This window comes from Macrotis lagotis, chromosome 3 (genome assembly GCF_037893015.1).
Source record: "Macrotis lagotis isolate mMagLag1 chromosome 3, bilby.v1.9.chrom.fasta, whole genome shotgun sequence".
NCBI lineage: Eukaryota > Metazoa > Chordata > Mammalia > Peramelemorphia > Peramelidae > Macrotis > Macrotis lagotis.
In genome coordinates, this window is record NC_133660.1 from 280851795 (window position 1) to 280861411 (window position 9617).

At 47.8% G+C, this 9617-nt stretch overlaps 1 non-coding gene across 1 annotated transcript; it reads left to right on the top strand.

Annotated features, from left to right (window-relative positions):
• Positions 1-807: 807 nt before the first annotated feature.
• TRNAA-AGC (transfer RNA alanine (anticodon AGC)) lies at positions 808-880 on the top strand. The gene has a single exon. It is a non-coding gene; the product is annotated as a tRNA-Ala (tRNA).
• Positions 881-9617: the final 8737 nt, after the last annotated feature.

Consider the following 9617-nt stretch of genomic DNA (forward strand, 5'->3'; position numbering starts at 1 on the left):
GGCCGGCGTCACGCTTCCGCCCCTCCGCAGCGGGCCCGCCCCGGCCCCCGGCTCCCCGCGCTCCGGCCCCCGGCCTCCGGGGCTGGCGCCCGCCCGGCCTGACGCACGGCGGCGGGCCCCCGCGGCCTCCCGCGCCCGCCCGGCCCCGGCCCCGCCGCGCGCGCCCCGGCCCGCCCGCCCGCTCACCCGGCCCCCGCCGCTGGCCGCGTTCAGGCGCGAAGCGCGTTCCCCGACACCGTCCGCGAAGCGCCCAAAATGGCGGAGTCCCCAGCCAGCGGGCCCCGGAGCTCCCCCCCTTGCTCCTCCGCCCGCCCCCGGACGGCTTTGGACCAATCGCCGCGCCGGCACCGCCCCCGACCTCGCGCGCATTGGAAGGGATCTCCCACCCCCGGTTCCGATTGGGTCTTCCGGAAGCCCCAGAGACGTCGCGCCCATTGGGCAGGGGAGCCCGTCAATCAGGCGTCCGGAGCGCATTCTTTTCCTCCGGACTTGACGGATCCGGAAGCTCCGGCTCCTAAGGGTCGGGAAGCAGCGAATGAGAAGTAGGAAGAAGACTCTCGAGTTCCCCTTCCGCCTTAGCAACAGCGAAGCCCCGACTTGACGGACGGGCCAGGCGCCCAATCGGGGCGGGCGCCGCTTTTTAAAAATAACTCGAGCCCGGCCAATCCCGGCGGCCGAGCGGGCGCCCGGGGCGGCCAATGGGGGCCCGGCGGCGGGCGCGGAGGCGGGCGGGCCTCGGGAAGCCACGCCGGGGCCGCGATGACGTGATCCCAATGTGTGCGGCCGCGCGGAGCCGCTCCCCGGCGCGGGGAATTAGCTCAGATGGTAGAGCGCTCGCTTAGCATGCGAGAGGTAGCGGGATCGATGCCCGCATTCTCCACTCGCTTTTTGGCCCCGGGGCCGAAGCCGCGGCACCTGAGTGACCCCGAATGGGGGGTTGAGGGGAGCAGCAGAACTGCCTCTTGACCCAGCCCAGGTCACCCCCCCAAGCCCAAAGGGTTCAGAGTGGTCGAACCGTGGCCCATTAAGTATCTATTGAGCACCGACTGTTTACCAGTGCTGGAGCCAGGAGACTCCTTGCTGACGCTCTCAGTGCCCAGGTGGCAAGGGCCCAGGTGGTGGCAAGGGCCCAGAGTAGACGCAGTAGGGTCGGGGCCTCTCTCCGGGGGGCGCCCCGGGGCGGGGGGGGGGGGGCGGTGGCCCTGGAGTCAGAGCCCGAAGCTCCAGCCTGGCCTCAGGGGCCTCCAAGCCCCTTCACCTGTGTGCCTCAGTTTCCACACCTGTAAAATGAACCGGAGGAGGCCAGGGCTACCCTTCGGGGGGACCCCACCGCCTCACAGAGAACTGGACCCGGCCCACATAGCCTGGGCGGGCGAGGGCACCAGCCGCACTTGGGGGCCCGCAGAGGGGCCGGGGCGGTGCCTTCCAGGCCAGGGGCATGGATGCCCAGGAAGGAGGCTGGGGGAGAACTGGCAGGGCTTTGGAGGCTGAGAAGGGGAGCTTGGCTCCGATCCCGGGGCAGGACGAAGGAGCCGCCAGCCTGGGCACGGGTAAACTCGAGGACAGTCCCCTTGGCAGCGGGGTGGGGAGAGATGGGACGCAGGGAGACCCACCCGACGAGGGCCCTGCCTCGGCCGTCCTTGGAAGGCATTAACCAATGGTGGTTTGCTGAAATCCAAGACAATTTGGGGCCCCATCTAGAACCATCATTTCTAGGCCAGGTACCCTGATCAGTGAAGGCTGAGCCAGGAAACACAGCCAAAGTGTCCACTCCGGGGTCCAGGGAGACGAAGTGAAGGTGGAGGAGTCATCTTGGAGCCAGAACCTAGGGTCTGAGTCCCAGCTTTCAAATCACTCCACAATAAGAGTCAAATTATTTACATCAAAGCTGCTCTGCCAACCTTAAAGTGTTATATAAATGTGGTGATGGGGATGGGAATGGAGATGGAGATGATGGGGATGGGGATGATGGTGGTGGTGGTGGTGATGATGGTGGTGAAGGTGATGATAGCAATGATGGAGGCGGTGGTGATGATGATAATAGTGGTGATGGTGATGATGATGATGGTGAGTGTAATGATGATGATAATGGGTGATGGAGATGGGGATGATGGGGATGCGGATGATGGTGGTGGTGGTCATGATGATGATGATGATGGTGGTGGTGATGATGGTGGTGAAGGTGATGATAGCAATGATGGAGGCGGTGGTGATGATGATAATAGTGGTGATGGTGATGATGATAATGGTGAGTATAATGATGATAATGGGTGGTGGAGTTGGGGATGATGGGGATGCGGATGATGGTGGTGGTGGTCATGATGATGATGATGGTGGTGGTGATGATGGTGATGAAGGTGATGATAGCAATGATGGAGGCGGTGGTGATGATGATAATAGTGGTGATGGTGATGATGATGATGGTGAGTATAATGATGATAATGGGTGGTGGAGATGGGGATGATGGGGATGCAGATGATGGTGGTGGTGGTCATGATGATGATGATGATGGTGGTGGTGATGATGATAATAGTGGTGATGGTGATGATGATGATGGTGAGTATAATGATGATAATGGGTGGTGGAGATGGGGATGATGGGGATGCGGATGATGGTGGTGGTGGTCATGATGATGATGATGGTGGTGGTGATGATGGTGATGAAGGTGATGATAGCAATGATGGAGGCGGTGGTGATGATGATAATAGTGGTGATGGTGATGATGATGATGGTGAGTGTAATGATGATGATAATGGGTGATGGAGATGGGGATGATGGGGATGCGGATGATGGTGGTGGTGGTCATGATGATGATGATGATGGTGGTGGTGATGATGGTGGTGAAGGTGATGATAGCAATGATGGAGGCGGTGGTGATGATGATAATAGTGGTGATGGTGATGATGATAATGGTGAGTATAATGATGATAATGGGTGGTGGAGTTGGGGATGATGGGGATGCGGATGATGGTGGTGGTGGTCATGATGATGATGATGGTGGTGGTGATGATGGTGGTGAAGGTGATGATAGCAATGATGGAGGCGGTGGTGATGATGATAATAGTGGTGATGGTGATGATGATGATGGTGAGTATAATGATGATGATAATGGGTGATGGAGATGGGGATGATGGGGATGCGGATGATGGTGGTGGTGGTCATGATGATGATGGTGGTGGTGATGATGGTGGTGAAGGTGATGATAGCAATGATGGAGGCGGTGGTGATGATGATAATAGTGGTGATGGTGGTGATGATAATGATGATGATAATGATGATGATGGTGGTGGTGGTGATAATGACAATAATGATAGTGGTGGGGATGATAATAGTGGTGGTGGTGGTGATGATAATGGTGATGATGGTGTTGATGATGGTGCTGCTGTGCCAGGCCAGGGCTTTGAGCTGGGGAGAGGAAGGAGAGTGACATTCTATTGAGGGAACATGTAAAGAAGGATGAGCGGTTATCCAAAGGGAGTTCCAGCCATCAAGCAAATTGAATATTCAAAGAACAGGACTCCCTCTGGCAGTCTCCATCACATATGTGAAACAATTACAAATTATTTTGAAGGGTAGGGAAGTGCTAACTTGAAAGGGAATCAGGAAAGGAGGCGGCCCCTCAGATAATCACCTCCAAGAGCTGCAGATTACTTCAGGCATGAGATAGGCCTATGCACAGCTAGAGAGAGCGGTCCAGCAAGAAGTCCAACATCACACACAGAGTGTATGAGGGGATACTGAGAACCAGCCTAGAAAGCTGGACAGGATCTAGCGTGAAGTAGCTGAAGTGCCAAACAGAAGAGGGTTTTTGTTTGCTCTGCTATTTTTTTATCCTGGAGGCAACAGGGAGTCATTAGGTCTTCTAGAGCAGGGGAGTGCCCAGAATGCTTGTATTTTAGTCAGATGAGTCTGGAAACTATCAAGTGAAGGATGGACTGAAAGGGTGACCCCAAAACAAAGGGAGATGATGGGCTTTAGAATTTGTTGAGTCCATACAGGTCATCTAGTTGATTGCTCCCATTTTAGAGGAAGAAACTGAGGCCTAGATGAGGTGGGGACTTGCCTAATTGGGGTCACCAAGGTGGCAAGGAGCAAAGTCAAGTTTGGGAAGCCCTCATCTTCAGAATCCAGATCCAGCCTTGCTTGCCAGGCTGAAGCCAAGCAGGCAGCTCATGAGGTTCATGACAGCGAGAGAGAGAGAGAGAGAGAGAGAGAGAGAGAGAGAGAGAGAGAGAGAGAGAGAGAGAGAGAGAGAGAGAATCCTAAAGGGGCCCATAGAAGGCGATTTTCCCTTCTAAGTGCAGTAGGCTGATGGCAGCAGTGGCCCAGCCATGCAGCGTTGAATCAGGGAGCCTGGGATGTGCCCAAGGAAACCTTAAGACCTAGGTGGGCATTTATGCCAGGCCAGGCACTTATTTAGGGAGGAAATTCCCCCCTCAAAGATTTCCTGGACAGATTGTTTCTTTCCTTCTGCTTGCAGGCACCATGACCTGAATGGTGGGATGCCCGAGCTTTGGCGTGTGATCTGTCCCCAGTGAGCTGTGTACCTTAGGTCAGCTTCCTCACCTCTCTGGGCTTCAGTCCTTTGTTGGTGGCCCCATCTATGCAGAAGACTCCCAGAGCCTTCTCTCCAGCCACAGAGCTCCACAACAACCACCACCAATATGATAGACGTCCCCCCATTCCACCCAAACCCGTCCCTCTTCAGAACTTTATTTCTGTATAAGACACTTCAATCCTTTTTCCAGTCTCCCAGGTTTGCAACCTCAAGCCTATATCTGTAATCATTGCAAATCTAATCTTTCCTGAGCAGCACTATCTTGGACAGTCAATTCCCCACGGATAAGTCCACATTGCAGGGTTCCAGAGGTTGGACTGCAGACTTCCTGGAAAGAGATTTCTTGATCCAGCCTCCTGGGAAAGCCAAGTCCATAAGTGACGGTTAGATGAGATAGGGCCACAGTGGATAGAGCACCGGCCCTGGCATCGGGAGGATCTGAGTTCTAATCCAGCCTAATAATTGCCTAGCTGTGTGACTGTGGGCAAGTCACTTAACACCATCATCTTCAGTAAGTAAAATTAAAAAAAAAAAAGATGAGATAGGACTTCCTTGTTCTGAAGGCACTTTAAAGTACCTTCCCTTCTGGAGGGATCCTTGAGCAGAGGGCAATGCCAGCAGCCTTGGGAAGACTGTGCAGGGCTTTGAGGAAAGGCCAAAGGATGTTCCTCAACACAAGTTCAAGTAGCACTCCCTTCTGGGGCAGGTGAGGAGGAGGAGCCAATGAACCATCTGGGTGCCTTATATTTCTGTATTTGGTTATGTGAATCCTTAGGGTTTGGTGCATTTTTAGTAAGGGTGAAATGGATATTATCCTGTAGCCAGTACCTATATTGAGCACTGAGCACTGAGCAGGATTTGGGCACCTCACCTCCAAGTGGGGACACCTTAAAGGTGAGCCTTCTCCAAGTCTTACCTTCAACATTAATCTAGGTACAGCAACGAGCTAAAGGAATAGAAACTGACCCTTAGGGGTTAAGCTGGGAGGGTGGGACCCAGAGGTCTTAGGAGACCCCAGAAGTCATTAAGTAGGCACTTAATAAGATTGGATTGAATTAGATAATTGGCAGTTCTAAAATGCTTTTAAATTTCTAGAAAGGACTTTCCATTGCATAAGTCCAGGGTCTATGTCTTTCCCCTCCTGAAGAAACATCACAGACTTCCTATTATCTTTATTTTAACCCTCAAAGTTTTCATTTATTTATTTCTTAACATTCTTTTCTTTTTAAATTTTGAGTTCCAAATTCCCTCTCTCCCCCCACCCTCCATGACGTACTGTGAAAGCAAGCAAAATTTTATCTATTATACATGTAAAACCATGCAAAACAAATTTCCTTATTAGCCATATTGTAAAATAAAAAAATAAGAAAATTCGACTTCAATTTGCACTTCATCAGCTATCCCTCTAGAGATGGAGAGCATTTTCGCCCCAATAACATCCATATTGGATAAGATAGAGTTCTGTGTCCAAGTTAGCATGTGTGCATATGTATATTTATGTTTATAATCATATGTGTGTATGTATTCTTCCCTGATTGAACCAATTCTGATAAGAACGGGGTTCATGCATTGGCCACCATCTCCCCCACAATTTCTCTTCTACTATAAAAGCTCTTCCTGTGTTCCTCTTTGAAGTGAGGAAAATTTCACCATTCCATCTCTCTCTCTTCCTCTTTCTCACCCCCTCCGTTTTTTGGAGAGTATCCCGATGGAATAGGTCCATGCCTTCTGTCTATATGGGTTGGTTGTTGTCATTTATTCTCAAAGAGGACCAAATGACATCACTACATTGGGGTCAAGGTCCATGTGTCTGATTGTGGTCGATCCAACCAATACAAACTTGGAAGGCTCTGCCCAGAGTGGGCACGGTCGTCCAATGGACATTTGGTGTGGAGGCCTCTCAATTTGCACATCTCACACTTCTTTTGAGCTACTGCAATTCAGATAGAACACTGCACCCTCTTTGATGAGGGCATGCCACGGTCTGTGGCCCTTGGCCAGTGTCTCCCATGTCTCACAACCAGTTACAAAGTTCTTTTTTTGTTTTTTATTTAATTTAAGCTTTTTAAGTTTTAGAAAGATTTTATTTATTTTGGATTTTACAATTTTCCCCCTAATCTTGCTTCCCTCCCCCCCCCCCCCCACAGAAGGCAGTCTGTTAGTCTTTTCCAGTTCCAAAGTTCTTAGGAGGGACCTTAGGTGTCTGTTTCACTTCTTCTGATCTCCATATGGGGGCCTACCTTGTGTGAGTTCTCTGTAAAACTGTCTTTTACGTGTTTGAACGCCATGGCCAACCCATTGGACTCTCTGCGGTAGAGTTTGAACACGTGGCCAGTAAGCTCAAGAAAGGAACTCAGGATCGAGTATCTTATCCCATCAGATGAGCTTCAGAAGCTTCCTAGGACAATTCAAATGGAAGTGATTCATTAACAGTAACCTTGTGAGATGGTCAACTAGGCTGGACTCAGCTCCTTCTGGCAGTTCAGGGATCAAGGACAATCCTAAGAGACTTGCTATGGACAGTGCCACCCATATCCAGAGGAAAAACTATCCAGTCTGAATGCAGAGCAAAGCAGACTAGGTTCCCTTTTTAAGAACTCTTCATGTTTCTCCCTTTTAGTTCTTTTTATTTTTTTTAAGTTTTTATTTTTGCACAGTAATGGGGTTAAGTGACTTGCCCAAGGCCACACAGCTAGGTAATTAAGTGTCTGAGGCTGCATTTGAACTCCTGACTCCAGGGCAGGGACTCTATCCACTGTGCCACTTAACTGCTTTTCCTCATTTGGTTCCAACTCTTCTTTCACAATGACTAATATGGAAATATGTTAAACACAATTGTTCTTATACAACCTGTATCTGAATTTTTGCTGCCATGGGGAGGGTGAGGGAAGGGAGAGTGGTAGAAAAATGCAAACTCAAAAGCTTGCAAAAGGATGAACGCTGACAGCTGTCTTTTCGTGTTATTGAAAAAACAAAATAACATTTTAAAAAATGGAAGTGATTCAGTTTCCTGACATGGCGCTGGTAGACTGTCCAGGTCGTAGAACAATGGTGCCAGCACAACAGCTCTGTAGACCTTCAGTCTGATAGTCAGTCTAATAACCTCTTCTCTCCCACACTTTCTATGGGAGTCTCCCAAATACTGAGCTAGCTCAACCAATGCATGTGTCAACCTCATGGTCAATGTGACCTCCCTGGAAAGGACACTGCCAGGGTAAGTGAACTTGTCCACAGCCCTTACAACTTCTGCATTTGCTGTGATCAATGGTTCCACATGTGGATGATGTGGTAGAACCTGTTTCTTCTTGGTGTTCATTGCTAGACCAGAATTAGCACAAATAGCAGAGTATCAGTCCCCACTTTGTTGCATCTCTGCTTCAGAGGCTGCATTGAGTGTTCAATCATGCACCAATTCTCTCTCTCTGCTTTAGTCTTGGTTTGTAGCCTTTTCAAGTTAAATAATTTACCATCCTGGCAGTGGCTGACATTGATGACATTTTTGGTCCTCATTGAAGGCATCCAACATTATTAATGACCTCTGTCTAATGTAGACTCCTTCTAACTAGCCTATTAATAATAAAGTTCTTAGGAGTTATCTGTATCATCTTCCCATAGAGGAGTATAAACAGTTTTCTTTATTGTGTCCCATATGATTGATCTTTTATGTTTACCTTTTGACATTTCTCTTAAATTTTCTATTTAAAAATCAAATTTTCTCTTCAGCTCTGGTCTTTTCAACAGTAATGTCTGGAGTCCTCTTTCATTGCACATTCATTTTTCCCTCTGAAGGATTTTCTTTGTCTTCCAGAGTATCATAATCCAAGTCTTCTGCTTCTTTAATCCAGAAGCTGCTAAATCTTATATAAATCTTGTTTCTCCATGATATTTGGATTATTTCTTTCTGGCTGCCTGCAGTATTTTTTTTAAGTTTTTGCAAGGCAAATGGGGTTAAGTGGCTTGCCCAAGGCCACACAGCTAGGTAATTAATAAGTGTCTGTGACCGGATTTGAACCCAGGTACTCCTGACTCCAAGGCTGGTGCTTTATCCATTATGCCACCTAGCCGCCCCTGCCTGCAATATTTTCTCCTTGACCTGGGAGATCTGGGATTTGACTATTATATTCCTGGGAGTTTTTATTTTCACATCTCTTTTAGGGTGTGATTGTTGAAATTTTAAATTTAACATCTGAATCTATAATATTTGGGTACTTTTTCTTTATAATTGCTTGAAATTTGATCTCTAGGCTATTTTTTGATCATAGCATTCAGATAGTCCAGTAATTCTTAAATTATCTCTCCCTGACCTATTTTTCAAGTTATTTGCTTTTCCAATGAGATATACATTTTTTCTAATTTTACATTTGATTTTGTTTCATTGTTCTTGATGTCTCATGGAGTCAATAGCTTCCACATGCCCAATTATCATTTATAAAAAATTATTTTCTTCAGTGAGTTTTTGTACCTCCTTTACCATTTGGCCTATTCTCATTTCTTTTCTTTTCTTTTTTCTTTTACTTTTTTTTTTTTTTTGCTTTTTGCAAGGCTATGGGGTTAAGTGACTTGCCCAAGATCACACAGTTACGAGTGAGCATTAAGTATCTGAGACTGAATTTGAACTCGGGTCCTTCTGACTCTAGGGCTGGTGTTCTATCCACTGTACCATCTAACTTCCCCCCATTGTAATATTTAAGGAGACCTTTTTTCTCTGAATTTTATACCCCTTTTACCATTTGACCGATTCTGTATTTTTTTGTGCCTCTTGTACCAAGCTGATAATTCTCTTTTCATAATTTTATTGAATCACTCTCATTTCTTTTCCCAGTTTGTCCTCTAACAATTATATCTTTTGCTTTAATTCTTCCAGAAATTCTTTTTTTTTATTCTTCCAGAAATTCTTAATAGGTTTGGGTCCAATTAGTATTTTTCTTGGAGACTTTGGTTGTAACTGTTTGCACATGATTGTCTTTTTCTGAGTTTATCTCTTGGTTTTCCTTATTAACATAGTAACATTTTTATGATCAAAGTCTATTTTGCTGTTTGCTCATTTTCCTGGACTATT